Here is a 22,153-nt window from a genome sequence, read left to right on the forward strand (position 1 = left end):
TGGGTTTAGCTCTCTGTAGAGGACCCCAGGCTTGTCATGAAATTGCTCTTCAGCTTGATAGGCAAACAAGAACAAACTGCATTGATGTTCAGCTCACCATAATGGTGACATTTATGTTGCAAAAGAGAGAGATGAAATTTCACTTTACTCAAGGTTCATATCTCATAGAAAGAAATAGCATTTGCTTGTTTTATTTATACAAGTTTAGAGGACACTGAGATACGTACATACAAAAAGGAGCACTGAGTGCAGTTCTGTTATGTGCTACAGAAGAACTGCAGAAGAAACATGTGAAAGAGAACCAGAGTTAGTCACAGTCCTCAAGAATATCAAGGTTGCGCATTTGTCCATGATAACCACTGAAGGTATGCCCAAACAGATCATGCTATGTGGCCAGTCTATTACTTGCTTTATTGTGCCAAAGCATTTATAGGTAGGTCACAACTGCTTGGTAGCTCACACAGAAACTTTTGATCTCTTCTGGTCAGGCTACTGCAGCCACCTCTTTTCTATTTCTTGCGTTAGTCCTTTACATGTTGACTTTGTCCCTTCCTTGCAGACATTCTATGGGTTTTGGCTGGAATAGAGCTAATTTTCTTCACAGCAGTTCATATGGTGCCGTGTTTTGGACTTCTGACCAGAACAGTGTTGCTAACACACCAGTGTTTGAGCTATTGCTGAACAGCGCTTGCACAGCGTCAAGGCCATCTTTGTTTCTTATGCCACCCTGCCACTGAGTAGGCTGGGGTGCAACAAGAACTTGTGAGGGGACACAGCCAGCACAGCTGACCCCAAATGACCAGAGGGATATTCCATACCATATTACATCATGCTCAGCAATAAAGCTGGGGGAAAGGAGGAGGAAAGAGGGACGTTCGGAGTTATGGCATTTGTCTTCCCAAGCAACTGTTATGCACAATGATGCCTTACTTTCCTAGAAATTAATAAATAGCTGCCTACTGGGGTTCACTCATAACTGACACAAAATGCCCAGTTATTTTAATTAGTAGCAAAATAGCAATGTATCCCTCTATTACTAAGAGCTAGAACAAAAAGAATACAAACATCAGGTTTTTACAAGGTCACAAAATACTTATGTTTAACTCTGGCAAGTTTGTGTAGAAAAGAAGTACCATGAATAGAAGAGGTTTGGACTGCATCTTCGGTCTAATTTTATCAGTATTTCATTTACACTTCTGCTTCTATTTCATTCCTACAGACTATGTCATCTAATTAGTCTTCATTTTAAAAGTTTATTGAAATACAGTTCTGTAGCCAGGAGTATTAGTTGTGCTTGTTTTATCTGTTACTAACGAAACAAAAGACATTCACAGAAGCAGATGACTCTTACTTTAAATCCTGTCCTAAGAGATATAAACTAATCCACTGCACTGATAAAACAAGATTGGTTTAGATTCACATATACGATAAAAATCCTCTCAAATAATATTTCATATGCAGACCAAACCCAAATAAAAAAATAAATTACATTACATAGTTTGACACAGAAATATAATGGTTAAAATTGCATAAGCTTAAGTAGGTCAGAACTCCCACTGACTTCTGTATGAATTTGTGGGTTTTGTACTTTTCTCCTCTCTGAAAATACATCTGTGTCAAATAAAGTATTTTGCAAAATGGTTTTTGATTCCCTAATTTTATTTTCCTAAGGTCATACTAATTTTCTGTCTAAGAAACTGTTATAGAACACCAGGAAAATACGTGGAAAAATAAATATATTCTGGTTTTCAACTTACTCAGTTAACAATAACTGCCTAACAGCGAATAACAAACATTTTGGGTAGACTGAAAATCATTTTTCTGTTAGAAGTGCATTATAGAATCATAGAATCTTCATGGTTGGAAAGGAAAGGCTGTTCCAGCGCTTGACCACTCTTTCAGTAAAGTAATTCTTCCTAATATCTAATCTAAACCTCCCCTGCCACAACTTCAGACCATTTCCTCTGGTCCTGTGATTATTCACTTGGGAGAAGAGGCCAACACCCACCTCTCTACAACCTCCTTTCAGATAGTTGTAGAGAGCAATGAGGTCCCCCCTCAGCCTCCTCTTCTCCAAGCTAAACATGCCCAGCTCCCTCAGCCTCTCCTCATATGACCTGGTCTCCAGACCCCTCACCAGCCTGGTAGCTCTCCTCTGGACACGCTCCAGCACTTCAATGTCCCTCTTGTACAGAGGGGCCCAGAACTGAACACAGGACTCGAGGTGAGGCCTCACCAGTGCCAAGTACAGAGGCACGGTCACTTCCCTACTCCTGCTGGCCGCGGTATTCCTGATACAAGCCAGAATGCTGTTGGCCTTCTTGGCCACCTGGGCACACTGCTGGCTCATGTTAAGCTGGCCGTCCACCAGCACCCCCAGGTCCTTTTCTGCTGGGCAGCTTTCCAGCCACTGTTCCCCAAGCCTGTAGCGTTGCTTGGGGTTGTTGTGACCGAAATGCAGGACCCGGCACTTGGCCTTATTAAACCTCATACAGTTGGCCTTGGCCCATCGATCCAGCCTGTCCAGGTCCCTCTGTAGAGCCTTTCTACCCTCAAGCAGATCAACTCTCCCACCTAGTTTGGTGTCATCTGCGAACTTACTGAGGGTGCACTCTATCCTCTCATCCAGATCATTGTTAAAGAACTGGCCCCAAAACTGAGCCCTGAGGGACACCACTGGGTGTCACAGATTAGAGATGTAATCTTAGATTTTTGCTAATACATCAAGAGTTAAGCTCAGGGAAAGATTAATAATGTATTATTCATTGCAAAATTTAAAAAAAACCACATTAACAGCCATGTCTACTATTAGAATTTTCATTAGGCCAATGTAAGACCTCTGGAATGTATCTCTGTAGATGGCCTGACTGTCTTCTGTACTGACATCATTTTGCAGAGAAGAATCATTTGATGAATGATTAAAACACTGAAGCAAGAAGAGATTGAGAATGAGGTAGCAAATGTTCTATATTTCTGTCAATTTATTTTTCCTCCAGGTATAAAAAACGCTTCACAAAAGGAATTTAAATCTTTGAAGAGTAAAATATGCTAGTAAAAAACAATCTGTCCTATGTAAAATAATACTATATGCATGTGACTTCTTCAGAGGCAAAGCAGGCAAGCGGACTAGATAACACATCTGACAAAACGTCAGCATAAAATATCAGGGGAAAAGAAGTAGGAGAAAGGAAAGTTACATTTTGAAATTATATTACTATCACAGCAAAAAACATATAGTTTTTTACCTGATACCACTGTCTCCAAGAACACTAATCCCATTTATCAACCAAAAATAACATTTGCCCCTCCTTCAAAAGCAATCTGGGAAATGAATCTTTGTGCTATCTATAAAGAGCACACAGCCTGGATATAACTTTTTTTTAGTTAGTCGTCGTAGCTGATTTAAAAGCTATGTGGACATCGCTACTCAGATATTATTATGGACCAAGTGACCATTCTCTCAGTCTCTTCTTATCTGAGCCCAGAGGGCTTGTCATCAGAGAGAGATGAAAACACACTCTGTGCTTCAGCAGGCGCTTCGTTCTTCTGCACTGAAAGCACTAGCGGGTTCCTTGAACATGAATTTAATTTGTGTAGCAATGATATTATGAAGCATCGCTGTATTTGCATAGTGCCACTTTCCCTCATGACATCATAACAGTTTGAACATTCATAAACATCAAAACAAGTATGAAGATTTTTAATGCTGGGGATTCAACATACGAGTGATGTTTCTCTCACCACCATGTTTTTCTGCTACACAATAGTCTCGTATCCTCATCATTTGCCTTAACATGATCTAAACTTTTTTCCATACATCCATAAATCTTTCTAAATCTTGTTGCTTAACCTTTAGTCACCTTGTTATTATCTAACTTCCCAGTTAGTAAATTCTAAAAATCTTCAGCTACTGAACAATTCTTATCTTAACCTAGAATTTGTAGTCATAGGAGCATAACCCATTTTTTCCACTAAGTACTTCAAAAAATAGCAGCCAATAACAAATTTTAACCTTCGATTTCCATATTGTGCTGAATATCACAATTAGCAGAACGAGCTTTGTCACTGATTTTAAAGTTGGTAAGCTTCCAGGTTTTAAATCTCACTCGAAAACTCTAGTTTCTTCATCAGAGACTTCTCTAAGAAGTATTTTTGACTTGTACCCAGACAAGTGATACAGGTGCTGCAGGATAGGACTAATATAGGATTATACTTGTCACACAGAAATAGAACAGATGGTTTTGGAATCTTACCCTTAATCATATTTAAGCATAGATTCCAGAGACTAGGGACTAAAACACAGCACCCTGATTTCCATCTCGTACCTTCACAAATGTCTGGTTTGCTACCTTTTCCATCCCGATAACTCTACTGAAGAGCATTGATTACACTGGTCTTTGTTTCAGAAATAGAAAACTAAAGCGTACAAATAAACTTGTCACAGCTAGAAGACACAAAACAAAAGAAAAGTCTCTTGTGGTATACAACTTCTAACAGTCTTTCTAACACAGTCTGAAGAAAGGTCCAGGACTAAGCATTGTACATGTTTATATACCCAGAGCCCAAGGAATTTGATAAGTTTTCACAAAGAAGAGCTTACAGCATTGTGCTCCTGATTAAAAACATTTGCAGCAACTCCACCTTTAAGCAGTATAGAACAAGCTGGATTTTAGTACCCAAGCATGGCAAAGCTTGAAGGAAATCTTGGGAAGAACAATTTTTAGGCAGTCTAAATTTCCATTTCCACCTTGAATACAATTCTATCATGATCATGCAGATGAATTTGAATTTACTAAATTCTGCATAGGAAAAAAGTCTGTTTACACATTTGTATGACACAAATATTTGAAACAAAACTCCTTCTTCCAGCATAATAAAAAATGAATGAGAATGAATTTAAGGATTTTTTTTCTCCACAAGTATTCAGTAGGAATTTTACTCATTTAATTGCTTTTACAGTGACAAAAATAAGTCAAGTGTTTCCTTTTTTTTTTTTTTCAAAACAGGGATGGACCAAAGTTATCTCATGATGAGGCTTGAATCATCTTTAGTTCCTCCTCTTCAGAATTTTTTTTTAAAGAGATTTAAGAAGGGGTTCAGTTCTGCCAAATTAAGGTTGCAATGATCAATAGGAAGGATATTGGATTCTTCTATCAAAGAAAAAAAAGTGCTCCTGAGTGCAAAAGCAGTATGTTTTTTGTCTATGTCTATAATAATGTCTATTATACTGCCATTATAATTTCTTACTGGACAGCATATCAGCTAAGAGCTTCATTTACTGTCCTCTTTGTTTGTTCACTGATCATAGCATAGGGATGTGAATAAGACTCAAGAGCCATTCTGGGGAAAAAGAAATAGAAATCCAACTCAAACTCACCAATTAAAGCTACATCCCAGCTTGAAAACTGCTTTCAGCCACAGAATGGCAGACATAAGTACCTTGCCTCGGGCTTCAAACACATATCAGCAAGAAAAGTATGTGATAATATTAAGTAGTCCCTTGTTTCTTTTTAGTTGATAGCTCTTGAGTTTTGCTCATAAGCAATTGTAGTAGACTTTTGTGTTCAAATAGAAAAAAAACCTGCCTTTCGTTCTATAGGAATAGCAATGATATTTCTGAAAATGTACCTGCCTACAAGATGACTTTGGATCTTTAAACTGAGACACATGATGTCTGTCTTTCAGATCAGTGTCTGCTCAGCTTAGGAAAAAACAGCAGCCAGCACATCATGAGCTAAGAAACTTGTTTGCAGCTTTAATAACGCACTAGTACTTCTATTTCAGTTAATACCTATGTACTTTGAACTTTATAATACATTAGTTTGTCTATTTGTTTTTGAAATCACAGATGAGTGAATTCATTATTTTTTTAAATGATAACTTTAATTCTTTCATCAAAGATGCCTTGCCTAAACAGAATTGATAACCATTAAAAGCATCAGCATAACATATTACTCACTTTCACTGTTTTACTAGAATGCCCCTAGGTATAGAAACAATGCTTACTAATGATAAATGAAGAGATACATAATTCATGTGTTAGAGTATTCTTGCCTATATGTGGATTATCTTGACAATCAATTTACAAAAAAAAGGAAGCTTGGGACCTAGAGGGTACATTTTCAAAGCTATATACAAGAGGTACACTCATTAATCCTATTAATGAATAATAGGATTAGTGTATACACCACTTACATGTTGCTTTCAAAGAGTTCCACATTTCGACCAAACCTAAGGAAGCAGATGAAATAAAATCCTAGTAACATGTCAACCAGTGATTATTCCTTTCTATTAATGTATAAGCGGCTCAACAGTACTTTTATGTCTTTGTTGGAATTACCACTGCTGAAAAGCAGTAATTCTAAGGCAGATTTTATTGGTTAAACTATGAACATAGAAATGTTGCTGTCATGCTGAATCTTCCACTTCTTCTGTCCACATTGTAAAAACAGGCACCCTGATATCTCTATAAAAGATACTACACAGTGTTAACTGTGTCCTCTACCTTAAAGGGGACATACAGGTTAATGAAATGTAGGATTAGCATTTCTCTGACAGTGTTTGCACATCTTCTGGTTGCCAAGCTACAAAATACATTCAGACTTTTTGAGTTTTCATATATGAAAACAGCTTTTTGGGAAAGTGTCCAAACAAACATCTGTGGATGAGAGTTTTTTATTTGCTCACAGAACAGACACTATATCACGAGGATCAAACTTATCCGCTTCATCTCTCACAGGGAATCTAAAAAACTCCACATGTTTAGTTGCCTGAGGATTTGCCTTTCTTATCTCTTTAATCTTGACAAAAGGACCATAAAAGGCATCAGGTAAAGTCAGTTTTCGCAGTCACTATGCTACTCTGTCTTATTAGGAAACAAATGAAAACCATAACCTCCTTCCACATAAGTTGTAAAACCATTTCCATACAAAAGTGATTTTGGCCAGAGTAAAGTGACACAAAAGAAAGATTCTGGTCAAAAGTTAAAATCAGCTATGCGTCAGCTCAGATACAAACTAGCTGACATTACTTCCAGGTGTCTTGTGTGTGTGTCATACCCTGTAAAATATTTTCAGCCTGAGATATGTTGAACTATTTCACTTAGAAGAATATATATCAGAAATATCTGATAAAAGCTTTTGAAGAAAAGTAACTGAAGCAAAAGTTGGACACATGACCAATTTTTCTTTACCTTGGACAAAATACTATGGTGAAATAAATTGCATAGAAATACTTCTGCTATTAATTCTCAGCAAAGCATGAGCATTTCTACTACCATCACTAAATGTTCTCAAATCCAAACACGGGGACTTTACATGAAAATCAACTATTTCCTAACATACATGATAAAATTGTATTTACAGAAGAATTCTAGGAAGAAAAAATAAAAAAGAGGAAATTTAAACCCATTCAACATTGACAAAGGCACGTTTTAGATGCAGTAATAACTGCACGCCCTTCAAGATTTCAGTTTTATAGATGAGTGTAATTTCATATTTTTAATTCTATGCAGATGATTATTTTTATTCCTGTAAAACTAGCACAAAACTGGAGTAAACTACCACAGAACTAGTACCTTCTGGTTTATTCTGTGATTTCCTATGCATCGTAAAGGGCGAGACCAGTGCTTATGAATTCTAGTGAAAGATATGGAATGAACCTTAATCACAGTGTTCTGAATATCTCCTACTATTTAAGTTCAAAGCTGAAGTCTGAAACCTAAGTATTTTGGACAGTGCAAGACAGTGATCCTGAAACACAAAAATAAACCAAGTTTGGATTAATATCTGCCCAATTACACAACAATGTTTGTGAAATACTAGCAAAAGATACCTCCTCCCCACGATATCATCAAATACTCTGAGAAATGAAAAGCGTCTCATAAGAGAAAAGCGTTTAGCAATTCCATTTTTCTGCTCTGTGCATCTGGTGGAGTTCTGAATGCACAACCTATATATAGCATCTCTGGATGAAATAACCAAAAGGGCAGAACAATGACAAACTCACTGAGTCGCCCAAGCAGAATCCTTCTTCAAGCTCCCAGCCAGGCAGCAAGCTGATATATACCGTGGCCAAGGATGGGTACTACCGTTCACCAATTATACCTTTAGTTTCAAGCTACCTTTAATTAAGTAACATTCAAAACACAATTGCCTATTCCCAGTTTGCTACGAGTTACCATGTTTTTTCAATCACTATTCAAAGCACTGAAGCTACCGAGCAGGTATGTTGTACCATGTGAGCTCTTCTTGCCAAAACATGGAACAGGTTTAAGCTCATATCCCAGTTCTGAATATTTCTGGAGAAGAAAACAGAAGCTGACATATTAGCATTAAAGGATCAGACTACAACTGTGGAATTAAAATTGCACAAGGGCATGACAGGCAAGGGAAACATTTCCCACTACAGTGACTGAACACGCTAAGTGTGCTGCTAAGCCACTGACCTTTGCAAGGAGGAAGATTAGGGATGGGAAGCATTACACATCTCTCATCTTTCTTCTCCAGTAGCAGCCAGTCACCGCAAGAGAGTGTACACTGCACATATATAAAGTGCCATATTTCTATTAGGAAGGAGATTTTTCTCCCCCCCCGCCCCCTTTATGTTCTGCTGTAATTCATTTCCACTTGGCATTCCAGCTGTAAACCTTGCCCAGTATGGGCTTTCATACAGCAGATAAGTGGAACTAGAATGTAAAAAAAAAAAATAAAAAACAAGGTATTTAACTGCTTTACTTTAACAAGGATTCATCAAGGATGGCCTGATTGATTGCCTTGTTATAGTATTTTATTTTGTTTTATATTTTCTAGTAATTTTAAATTTGCAACGCTACTGCATGTTTTCATAGAGACAATATTCCTGTTTTGCACAGATTATTAATTGTTCAGAAAGGTATTTGGAACCTTAAGGTCTGAACAGGCTCCTTGACCCAAAAAGTTGTGTTAGTATTACACAAGTCACTAATGGAAAAGTGACTCAGAATAAAAGTATTGATTAAAAATACTTTGATAACATTGTGGTTAACCATAATTTATATGTCCTACGTCAGGGCAAGTAGCTTCTGACATATACTTGGTCATGCTTATTGGAAAATTTATAATTTTTATATTTAGATATATTTTACAAACAGACTAGGAAAAGAGTTGAGGAAAAATTCTTTTTACATCTAAAGGAATATAACACGACTAGAATTATCTATTCAGAGCAACATAAACTGCAAGTTACTTAAACAGACACTAGCTAATACTTCTGGTGACAATAATCATCTTTTCCATTACTTCAGAGCTACGTCAATATTAAGTTTCAGTTTTATTGCACAGCTATGCAATTTAAAATAACAAAACATCCATGGAAGTCTTTGTACATGTTATTAGAGAAAAGGTCTGTCTTTTAATTCCGTATGTAGTATCAAGACGTTAATATGACAGCTCTGTTTGTCTAAAGGGGCCAGCTGGAGCTCTGTATTATATTGTCATCGGTAGCCCATTTACTGTACCTCTATCTACATATTTGTGCATAAGTAGCTCATGCAAATCAGATAGATGGTTCCAAGGATCAAACTTTGATGTCCATTGAGTGTCAGGATTACGTCTATCAAGGTGCTAAGAACCAGTCATTATACATCTATTCTATTAAAACACAAACCACACAGAACTTCAAGATTCTGTATCCATTTGAAGAGGATCATAGCGTTCAAAAGAATTAAACAATAAGATAAGACGAACCCATATGCAAGTGACTGGATGTTTAGGCTACTCAATGTGCTTTTATTTTCTAGCATTTTCTACTTACAGGTCATGAAGATTGTCTAAATCTTGCAAAAAAATACACACATTAGAAATTCATTACACAAAAATCTGTCCTCATGCATCACAAGGATATTTGCTTCACTATCAAAGAATGCAGAAAGTATTTGAAAAATACTTTTAGTTGACTTAGCAAACACATCAAAGGCATAGCGAGGTTGCATTGTAGCTGGTCAAGACTGTCTAACTCCATGTAACAGGATGGATCATAATACAAAGTAATGGTCCGTTCTAACCTCCCTAAGAAGTCCATGAAAAGCACGATTTGGCCTCACACACACTATAGCTGAGAACCATGATTAGTTATAGCTGGGAAACTCTAGCTCAACTATAAATTGAGACTTTCAAGAAGACTGAGTGGTGTATCTGATTTATAACGGATAAATGTGAAAGGAAGGAGGAGTAAAAGGCTACAGACAATTGTTAACTCTGCAGAGCCAGAAGACACTATAAAACGTAATAAAAATGCATATTAGGAAACTCTGCAGTACAAGAAAGAAAGCATCATTGCACTTTCTTTTCTTCAACTGTGGTTTCATACCCATAGTAGCTGAGCATCCAGGATGCGCGTTGCTTTTCAAGGGAGCAGTGAGTGGCCTCAAGCAACAGAACAGATAATTCTTTTAAATTCTGGTTTCTGTGACAGCATACACAGTGAGTGTATACACAATGAGAAGTGCCCCACCTTCCTTCTTTTTTCTCCCGTTGCCAAGCTGCACTAAGCTGTACAAGATTCCTACTGACTTCAATGGTTTCACTTTGGGCCACGTCCTTTCTGGAATTTTGTAGCATTTTACAGTCCACTGTAAGATGCTGGTGTACATTTATTGTTCCTCTTCTTGGTTTCTACTTAATTAAAGCCATTTAAGTAGTTAAATCAAAGCATTTAAATGGTCCTTATAATATCACCCTTAAGATACTAGAGTATCTCAAACCAGGACAGAGTGCTATTTTACCTATCATTACAAACCCAACTGTTTATTTACTTGCAATTTAAAAATAAAAAATATCAAACACAACTCATCTATTCTATCCTGCTCTATGGCTATATGGCTAAACATTTCTCAGATCCTTGCAAATATGTACATACAAACTTTAATTTTCACAAAATAAAATGTCAGGATGTTTCTTACAACATGCAAAGAATAAAATGACTTCATTAGAATTGTGCTTTTCCATCTATGAGGATTTTTCTCACTGGTCTGATGAACATACTGTGAAGAATCATGCATGCCAAGATAAGAGACGTCTTGGGTGTTTAAATAAATATCTATGCTGAAACTGACAAATATGGAGTTTTCTGGACATCACCTTAATGTATCCCAACTGTCCAATCTAATCTCACCAAAGATAGACAGACTTTGGTAAAAAGTATGAAATAGGCTTTTACTTCCCACAGAGAACTCCCCACCCTAGAGCACCTAAAACCTTACAACCACACCTATGACAGTAAATTAAAACAATCACTATATTGTTAAAAAGGAATTGGGAAATTCTGCCATGTGACATTACCATGTATGTGTAGTAGGGTGGAAAGAAAAGACAGCTCATGTCAGTCAAACTATGCACAAATTAAAATTTGAAAAGCAGATATTTCTGTAACCAATGTTACTGCTTAAACATCAGCAGTGCTAAGGCTTGAACTAAAGCAAATGAATCTTTCAGTTCACTTCAAGTTGTATAATAAGAAGAGGTAAAGGACATCTGTTGGGATTACTGAACCAGAAAAAGATGTCCTCTCTGACACCCCAGTCTTAAAGCAGCTACAGTACTCAATGCATGATGACACACAGATTTTAAAAGACCACTGATGATAATAAAAGGCAAAACTGAGGATCTAATTTTCAGATGCCTGGAGCACCATTCACTCAACTAAGACAGTAACAATCATGGTACTTTGTAATTAAGCTGTTCTGAAGTTTTTCATACTAGTCACCACAAAATTAGGTCATCCAAAAGTCAGGCTTTAATTTTCTAGAAGTCTCCTTCACTAATCGTTGCCTATAGCTGGAAGCAGCTCAGTGTAAAATAGAACTTACGTACAGATGGGCAGGAAATTATTGTTTATTTTTAAGAAATTGAAAATATTGTCCTAAATAAAATTCAACCTAGCATAGCAACCTGTTGGAGTGGGTCCAGAGGAGGGCCACAAAAATGATCAGAGGACAGGCTGAGAGCTGGGGTTGTTCAGCTTAGAAAAGAGATGGCTCTGGGGAGACCTTATTGAGGCCTTTCAGCACATAGGCAAAATGTGGACAAACTTTTTAGCAGGGCCTGTTGCAATAGGACAAGGGATAATGGCTTTAAAGTAAAAGAGGGTGGATTTAGACTAGACACAAGGAAGACATTTTTTACAATGAGGGTGGTGAAACACTGGAACAAGTTGCCCAGAGAGGTGGTTGATGCCCCATCCCTGGAAACATTCAAGGTCATGTCAGTCAGTGCTCTGAGCAACCTGGTCTAGTTCAAGATGTCCTTGCTTGTTGCAGGGGAGGGTTGGACCAGGTGACCTTTAAAGGTCCCTTTTAACCCAAAGTATTCTATGATTCCATATTCCTACTAACAAAAAAGTTAAAATTCAAGTTATTGCAAATGTTTAGTTTGAGCACTTTTTTCACGATGAGGGATGAATTTTAAAAATCAATAAAAAAAAGCTCATTTACTAATTTGGAAGGATCAAATTTTGAATATGGAAATCGGAATATCACATATGAAGAATTTTAAATTAAAGCCACATCATTTTAAGAAAAATATGTGTTACACACATAAATAAACCAGAAATTTTTAATTAAATATTTATTCAGGGGAAAAAAAAAACAAACCAAAACTATTTCACATTGTAGTATATTCAGTTAGACAAAAGTGATTAAATTTGTGGTAGCTCCATACAACATTCCTTTCTCAATAAAAGGACAGAGAGGTAGTATTGTATGGTGACTGGTTAATGGTATTATCTTTCTATATACCTAGTATTAATATATACCCACATATACATAATCTTAATGAATAAAAAATATTTCTAAACCTAGTTTGGCATTTTCCTAGTGCAAATATTTCAGCACTGATTCAGCATTCCCCAAATTTGTCACATCTGCTGTCTTCTACAGGACAATCGATGAACAGGATCCTCAAAATCTTAGTAATCCTATTACTAACAAAAGCCATAGCATTCATAGACTCTTAGTATTTTTTTACTCCCATTCAGATATATAACTACTGATTATTTGATTGTAATGAAATCACAGAATGGCAGAGCTTTTTACAGATGTTCAGAGAATTATTCATTTTTATTAAGAGATTTGCAACATACGCAGACTTTGTATTTAGTAATGCTTAGGCTAAAAGTAATCAACAAAATATTAATCCATATCTAAATGTCATTGGGAAAGTCAAAGAAGTCTTTGAACAGCAAAAGCACAATCTGCCTTATGTACCTGAAATCCCAGGCAGGGTTGAAAAAAATGTAACACAAGAGTATATTTTTCACCTTCCTGTGAAAGTGTCAGCATGTTTAAAACCATCACTCATAACAGTAAATCAAAATCTCTCAGTATTGCTTGTTGAAACTGGCTTTCAAGACAGAAGGTGAACAAAAAGACCTTTTAAAATAAGTTTTAGGGAATATATAAATTGTCTGAACACTGCCACGGACAATCAGTTTTAATAGCATATGTCCAACAGCCTAGTATGGTTACTTGCTGTGCTGGGAGCCTGCCAAAGAAAGAGACCCATCCAGAAATTATGAGGAAAAGAAACTCAAGAGAAAACTGATAATAACCCATAAGTTACATTCTTCTTTATCTATTCTAAAGCTTTTCATTCAGCATCCATCATCATAAAATCAGTGTTCCTGACACAGCATGGATTAAATCTTCATTTTAATAGAGACATACTTTTTAAAAAAGTCTGAAATTCCCCATCTATTGACAAACTGTATAGTAACACATTCAAGATTTATCCTACTGTGCAATTTTCTAGAAGAGCATCTGAGAATTATTAATGGCATAAGCATCACTGAACCACTGAATGATATAAGACCACGTAAGTTGTGTAGAGAACAGCTAAACAGCAGAGGCCATAGACCAAATCAGCAGGAAACATTACAGCACAATTAGTATCTCCTAGAATATACTCCTGCTTTAACTTCTAGGAAATGTTTTACCAGAGGAGAATATTTGTTAAAGCAGCAACTACTTCCCTTTTTCTAAATAATTTAAGTGAGTCTTATTTCTGACAGACACTGGCAACTCTGCTTACGAGGGGTTCATTTTACTATTTAATAAAGAGCTTTGGTGAGAGCAGCTTGAGCAGGAGCTATCTAGACTCTTTGTAAAAAAAAAAAGCTGTGCCTGCCCTGAGAAAGCACAGCATGAGTGTGTGCTAACAAGCAGGGTTCTGGTTCAACCACTAAGAGAAAATCTTCAATAGCTAATAACAACAGGCCACAATGGCATTTCAGACACTGAGCCCTGAGCTCAAGAATCCAGCACACAGCTCTAATGGGACTCATAAGTTGGTCTCATCTCTTCCTACTCCAACACCTTCACTACTCCTCACATCACAAAATGCAGATTTATAGCTTTTTACCTTAACTAGCAGCGTGAGGAACACACTCCTCAGAGCAGAGAAAGGCCAGGTACCATGCCTAAGAGAGGCCAGAGGAGCCAGTAAGCACACCACGGTCGGCAGCTGTCAGGTACACCAGCTGCTGGGCCTGCCCTCCTCGATCAGCTCTCTGCCCTGGGCCCACAGCTCAGTCCAGCCCATCAAGCTGGGAATTAAGCTTCGTCCAGAAGTGTGCTTTTCCAAAGTGAAATTTTGTTGGAGGGACCCTAAATCCAGACCTGTACCAAATATCCCATGGTCACAGTGCCCTAATCTCCATCTGGCCAGTTAAAGCTCTTGCACTCCTCAGATCTGGAAAAGGGTGAGGAGGAGTTTTGCAGCCTAAGAGCGCTCTCATAGAAGAATAGGGAGCTCTAATCTTTACTTCCAGGACTATTTCTTTCTTTTGTATTCAAAATAGCAAGGATCAGATGAGTACGTTAACTTGGAAGGGCTCAAACATAGAACACATATGGGATCTGCGGCTGGCTTTCCTTTTGTGCAGCATCTCCTACTTTACTAGTTTGAGACGGGCCTCTGACCCCTGCTGTGAAGCACTGAATTCAGTGCGTGTGCCTGGAGGTGACAGCCGATTTGGGGTGCCACACTGCCCAGCAACAGACTGAGATGTTCTTTATTTGTAGCTGCCTACACCCCTTTACTGAATCTACCTGTTTATCAAAGTTAGGACTTCAACTAAAGCTGAGACTGAGGAAACCTTTGAGCTTCTTACAAAAGGAGAATTTATCAAGGAATTTTAAAATATATTTTGATGTAGCCTGTGACATAAAAATCAACTTGCCTCTCATAAGATCTAAACATTTCTCTTGTTTAGGAAGACTCACTTCTTTCTTGGCTTTTTTGCTGGGCTTCTGATTTTTTTTTGTCTTCACAATTTACGTCTAGAGTGCAATATTTTCAGGAACAATGACGTGAAATTTTAAAATTCTATTTATTTTTATATAATACTTCTAGTATTATAACCTGTACTGTTTTTCTACTATAGCTGAACACTCCAATTCCTTTTACACGCCTCTTCTCAGATTTTCCAGTAATCAGTTGCTGCAGTCATCTAAACAATGCATTATAAGTATCTGCAGCAGTAGGAAAGGCTCTGCTACCATGTGTGCTTAGACAAAAAACATACAGGAATACTGAAGTGTCACTTTAAAATAACATTAGTTTCTGGACAGATGTGAAAGAGCTTACTTTCATATTAGTCCCTGTAAGCCTACATAATCTTCTAACAATCCGGGATCTAAAATACATGCTTTGTGCATCACTGCATATTCATTTGACAACAAGTTTGATAACATGCTTTGGTTTGCTATGGATGACTGAAATTTTGAAGAAACTGTGTACCCCAACAAGCTCACAGAAATGTACAATTTATGGTGAAATTTGATAAGTGCTCTGTATTTGTCTGCGTGCTTTTACAGCACAGTGGGTATCAGCATAGTGGATATGAGTGGCAAAATGCCTGTGGATTTTTTATTAAAATCTAAGTTACACAAATGAATCCTCCAACCCTTACTGGCTACTAGTCCCTCTGGGAAGTGTTGTTTCTTGGTATTCTGTGAACTTCGAGATGTAAAAGCCCTATAAAATGAAATCTTTATGTTTCAGTTTTCATAAATTATGATTCACAAGTCCAGCTACTCATATCTACATTAATTCAGCTCTGTTTTTATGTAACAGATGAATAATGGGACTGGCCTTTTCAGTCTGCCTAATGTCTCCCCTTAAGTCAAAGACTCACTTATATCTGTCCACTATCACACCCTTTAGACGTCGAGTGGGCTGAACAGAGGCACACTTTTCCTATTGGACAGAGAAGTGGTAAAACATCTCAATAAATGAAAGAAATTAATGTGAACTTCCAGGGAACAGCAGATATTGTCTACCAGTTCAAACGACTTATGCTGCTATTTATAGAACCTACTTTGATGTTAAGGACTTTTCAAGGCTGATAGGGTCTGGTAAAAGGATTTTACGCAGAGCTTGGAATCTGACCCTAAGTTATAATGAAGCTAGAATGAGTCGAACCGTCACAATTTATATTTCACAGAACAATAACAGTTTGCAATATTTTTTTTAAAAAAACCCACTTAAAATCACATTGGCTTCCATAAACAACCCTCAAACGCAAAATTCTAGCAAAATCATAGCTATCTCTAAGCCACCTCCGTATCTGTTATTCTCCCTGCCTAGCATAAATAATATTAAATACAAAATATCTGGTTGAATGCAGAAATATTTCCTTTTTGTTATTACTGCCCAGTGTTAAAGCTGAATATAAAACATTTCATTACTTTAACACTCACTTTAGGCTTTAAAAAGCAGTACATTTAAAATAAACCTTTGCTGAAAGCTTTATTCCATGTCTCAGTTGTAACAAAGACTATTACAATAACAGGCATGAGATCCAGAGGTTCAGTACAAAGATGAGTGTATCTTTTATATCCACAGCAGGGAGACTGCTATTTCCTGTCCTGTCAGAATGATTTATTCAACAAAAAGAGAGAATATAAATTTAAAAATGCACTGATTTTTTTCTGCATCTCAAAAAATAGCAGAGATCTTAGAAAATGAAGAAAATGGATCCCACCATAGGTATTACAACATCAGGCATTTTGGAACAGACTGAATCTCGGGGTGGGGGGGGTGGGGATAAAAATAAATAAATATATATAAATAAAATATAAATATATAAAAATAAATAAATATATATATATATTCCAGAGACTTCTATACTTTGGGTGGTTAACTCAAGAACGTCTGTGCTCTGTGTTCCCTATAGTTTTGTGCTCCCTCCCCAGTCCTTTATTTGTCCTCCCTCTTAAGGAGAGGTTTATGATATTTAGAGACAAGGATGTCTTGTGGGATAGTGTCAAATGGTTTGCACAGGCCCAGGTAGGTGATGTCAGTTGCTCTTTCCTTATTCACCAACACTGTAACCCCATTGTAGAAGGCCATGAAATTTGTCAGGAACAATTTGCCTTTAGTGAAGCCATATTGGCTGTCACCAATCACCTCCTTATTTTCCATGTGCCTCAGTATAGTTTTCAGGAGGATCTGCTCCATGATCTTGCCTGGCATAGAGGTGAGCCTGACTGGTCTGTAGTTCCATGGGTCTTCCTCTTTCCCTTTTTAAAAATGGGCGTTATGTTTGCCCTTTTCCAGTCAGTGGGAACTTCACCAGACTGCCATGACTTGTCAAATATGATGGATAGTGACTTGGCAACTTAATCCACCAGTTCCCTCAGGACACACAGATAAATCTCATCAGGTCCCATAAATTTGTATACCTTCAGGTTCCTCAGATGGGCTTGAACCTCATCTTCTCCTACAGGGGGCAGTTCCTCATTCTGCTCCTCCCTGCCTTTGCCTTCTGCAACTTGGACAGTGTGGCTAGAGCCCTTGCCGATGAAGTCTGAGGCAAAAAAAGTCATTGAGCACCTCAGCCTTCTCCATATTCCGGGTAAGCATGTCTCCTGTTTCCTTACAGAGAGGGCCTACATTTTCCCCAAGTCTTACTTTTATCACTGACATACCTTTTCTTGTTGCCCTTGACATCCCTGACCAGATTTAACTCTATCTGGGCTTTAGCTTTCCTAACCTGATCCCTGGCTGCTCAGACAATTTCTCTGTATTCCTCCCAGCATACCTGTGCTTGCTTTTCTGCTCTGTAGGCTTCCTTTTTCTGTTTGATTTTGTCCAGGAGCTCCTTGTTCATCCATGCAAGCCTCCTGGCGTTTTTGCCCAGCTTCCTCTTTGTTGGGATGCACCACTCCTGAGCTTGGAGGAGGTAATCCTTGTATATTAACCAGCTTTCTTGGGCCCCTCTTCCCTCCAGGGCTTTAACCCATGGTACTCCACCAAGCAGATTCCTGAAGAGGCCATAGTCTGCTCTCCTAAGTCAAGGGTAGCGAGCTTGCTGTTCACTCTCCTCACTGCCCTAAGTATCTTGAACTCCACTGTTTCATGGTCACTGCAGCCACGGATGCCCTTAAGCTTCACATTCCCCACCAGCCCCTCCTTGTTGGTGAGAACAAGGTCCAGCACAGCACTTCTTCTCATTGGCTCCTCTATCGCTCGGAGAAGGAAGTTATCATCAATGCGTTCCAGGAACCTCCTGGATTGCTTATGCCCTGCTGTATTGTCCCTCCAAAAGATACCAGGATATCATGAGTATCAAGGCTTGTGAACATGAGGCTGCTCCTATCTATCTATAGAGGGCCTTATCCACTTGGTCTTCCTGGTCAGGTGGCCTGTAGCAGACCCCCACTGTAATGCCACCTGCCCCTGCCCTCCCTTTAATCCTGACCCGTAAGGTCTCAGGCAGCTCCTCATCCACAACCAGGCGGAGCTCCATGAAATCCAGCTGGTGATTGATATAGAGGGCAATATCCTCTCCTCATCTCCCCTGCCTGTCCTTCCTAAAGAGTCTGCATCCTTCCATGCCAACACTCCAGTCACAGGAGCCATCCCACCATGTCTCCATGATGACAATAAGATCATAGCCCTGCAGGTGTGCACACATCTCTAACTCCTCTTCTTTATTCTCCATGCTGCATGCATTTGCATTTAAGTTGGGCCCCTGATGAAGCTGACTTACTGGCTGGAATTCCTTTGTGCTGCACTCCAGGTGCTCTTCTGCTGACCTGCTATCCTTCTCCAGGCTCTGGGCACCTATTGTTGGCACTGGCATCAAACTGATAGGAGTGGGATGGACTGAGGTTCCCCTTCCCTGGCAACTTTAGTTTAAAGCCCTCTTCACCTGCTTGGCAAGACTATGACCAAACATGCTCTTCCACTTCTCTGACAGATGGACCCCATCAACCCACAGCAGACCTTGTTTCTCAAAGCAAGTTGCATAGTTTAAGTAGCTGAACCCCTGACTGTGGCAGCAGTCCTGTAACCATTTGTTGACTTAACAGATTTGACTGGCTCTTTCAAACCCTTTCCCTTTGACCAGGAGGATTGATGAAAAAGCTACCTGCATCCCAGAGTCCCTTCCTGCCACTCTCAGGGCTCTGTAGTCCTTCTTGATACTCCTCAGACTACTCCTGGTGGCAGCACTGGTGCCCATGTGAAACAACACCAGCAGATAATAGTCAGTGGACTGTACAAGGCTTGGTAGTCTCTCGGTGACACCCCTGATATCGGCCCCCAGTAAGCAGCACACCTCTCTAGACAGTGAGTCAAGTCAGCAAATGGGCGTGTCCATACCTTTCAGAAGAGGGTCACCTACTACTATCACCCATCACTTTTCCTTAGTTGCACTGGTTATTATACGGCAAGCAGATCAAGCTGCCTTACTCAGCTCCAGCTTCTCTCCTGATGTGACTCGTCTTTCCTCTTCAGTTTGCAAAGCAGTGAAGCAGTTCTGCAAGGGTACCTCAGGCTTCAGGGGAGGCTTCCTCCTGCTGGTCCTTGCCGTTGAAAGCTTCCATTCTTCTGCATTACTGGCCCCCCTCCCTTCTATATGTGCTGGTGGGGGAGTTTTTGGTTGTTTGGCTGTGGACCTGCTGCAGACTGCACTCAATACCAGCTATCTAACTCCTCAGCCTCCTTGATGCTATGCAGCCTCCTCAGCTGCCTCCTGCATCTCAGTCACCTGCTGCAAGAGTTCCTCCACCTGGGGTCTGCTGCCTATCCTTGCCCCAAGTGAAAGGTGGCGGCAGTTCCTGCAGTCCCAGGTCTGCACTGCAGCCTGTCCCTTCAACAGCTCCATCTGGGTGGAAGCATCGGCCACTGCTGGGGTAGATGATACAGACCCCCCAGCAGAGCTGTAGCCTTTGCTCTCTGACGAGTGCCCAGTATGCTGCCTTGAGGGTCAGGTAGGATGAGTACCCTTGACCTGTGCAGATGGTCACAGAACGGTGCCCAGTTGCTGGGTTATGTGTCCTCCACTTGGCCAGTGGAGTGCCCCTCCTTCAAAGAGGCTCCCTTCCTGCACGCCCTTTCGTGTTAAAAAAGAATCAGGTCATTTTCTGTATTATGCTTTTTCATAAGACATAGTGAATAGTACAATAGTACCATGAATAGAAAAGGGACTATCTCTAAGGGATGACACTCTCCTCCATGGGTTCTAGCCAAAATATTTGTATTTCGTTCCCATCTGACACCTTATCTGGATGACTTCCTCAATCTTTTCCCTTGAGTATGTTTTCCTAAATTATGACAAGAGCTGAAGTAGTGTAAAACTTACCATGAAATCTTAAATTTTCCCTAGATAGTTTTGTCATCTTAATTGCAGGAAATGCAATTGCAACAGGAAAGGAACAGAAGAGAAAGAAATGGAGCTTGATCTCTGCCAGCTTTATAGAGCCAACAGCACTGTGGCAACTAGTACTGACACTATGAATACTTTCAGGAGGTTCTTGTTCACTGTAAAATTTTGCAGCAATACTGGAAAACAGCAAACAGTGTCAGGAGAGGTCACAGTAACCACACGCTGTCTAATGAAGTTTTGTTTCATACTATAAAACAAGAGAGTCTGGCAAAGCAGAACTCACAAAAAAGACTATGATCACTAACTCCCACTTTCATGTTTATACCTTTAAAAAGGTGACTTTCCCCCCAGAATAATAGCCTTTGGCAGCATCTGGAAGAATAACACCGCAGTGAAATCCATAACACAGACTGTGAGCAGATGTCATGACAAGATGAGAACAGTCTTGCAGCAAAGGAAAGTGACCGCACACAGTGATAGCTTGTGAGGATGAAGCAAGCATTGCTAAGAACAAAGAACAATGAAACCATAAAATTATACTATTTCCTCATCCAAATTTCTCACCAGCTTCATTCAAAGGCCCTTCTTATAAGATGGTAATTAGGAACATTTTAATTATATGATTGTAAGATGAGGGCAACCATGATAAAAGGAATCACAAGGCCAAGCTTACACGATGTAGATTCTACTAACATGGCATATAGTTACATGCTCATTTTAGACAGACCTCTTTTCACATTACCCTGAACCAATGTGGATTTAAGATCTCTGTAACCACATTTAGCAAGGTATTGTGTTCAAAGTTAAAAGAGCAGTTATTCAGTAGAGTTTACCAGGCATACAGGACTTCTGGGTCACATCTGGTTGATGTCTTTTTTTTTGTGTCTAGGTCAACTTTATAGACTTACACATAAGTACATATTAATGCATATTCTCTACATTGTTTGAAAGATATGCCCTCAATTTTCCCTTCTTTACACATATGCGTGTATCATAATATATGCCCCATGTTTCTACTGAGACGGATAGATGGGTGAATCTAACTATCTTCTTCCATCAGCTGTATTTCTTCATGGTCATCCAAAAAGGGGTCTCTAGTCCCTACAACTAACCGCACAGTCCTCCTCTTCCCTTATAATTTATTATTAGATGCAGGCATCGGACACACATGTTCAGACACTGAACGCTTAGGCATGATCCTAATGAGTTATGAATATATTCTGGGGAGTCATCAAGAGGAAATCAGAAAGGTGCATTATCCAATAAAGTGAGAACAATCATGAAACTATACACATTTAGTCACTTTAAAGAAACTAATGCATTTCCCCAGACTCCTTTTGTAAAATCCCAATCATCCAAATAAGTAACCAGTGAAATAAACCTCTATCTAGATCATTCCAAAACCTGCAAGTCTTTACCCACCAAAATCTCTTGAGTCTTTAAGAGGACCACATCTCCCTTATAAAGCAACCTTTAAGCTTCATAGGCTTATTTCTCAAAGAAC

At 38.9% G+C, this 22,153-nt stretch overlaps 1 protein-coding gene across 9 annotated transcripts in view; it reads left to right on the forward strand.

Annotated features, from left to right (window-relative positions):
- The window catches only part of B3GALT1 (beta-1,3-galactosyltransferase 1), a 214,697-nt gene that overhangs the window by 152,964 nt on the left and 39,580 nt on the right, over positions 1 to 22,153 (forward strand). For 3 of the 9 annotated variants that reach the window (XR_008467610.1, XM_054208134.1, XM_054208139.1), the window contains one exon: positions 17,726 to 17,892. The exons of 3 other annotated variants lie outside the window; for them this stretch is intronic. The gene's annotated coding sequence lies outside the window, so the exon portion shown is untranslated. Of the gene's footprint in view, positions 1 to 559; positions 1,930 to 2,858; positions 2,954 to 17,725; positions 17,893 to 22,153 lie in introns of those variants that run through there. 3 more of the 9 variants (XR_008467611.1, XM_054208136.1, XM_054208137.1) reach the window with 3 other exon arrangements.

This window comes from Rissa tridactyla, chromosome 7 (genome assembly GCF_028500815.1).
Source record: "Rissa tridactyla isolate bRisTri1 chromosome 7, bRisTri1.patW.cur.20221130, whole genome shotgun sequence".
NCBI lineage: Eukaryota > Metazoa > Chordata > Aves > Charadriiformes > Laridae > Rissa > Rissa tridactyla.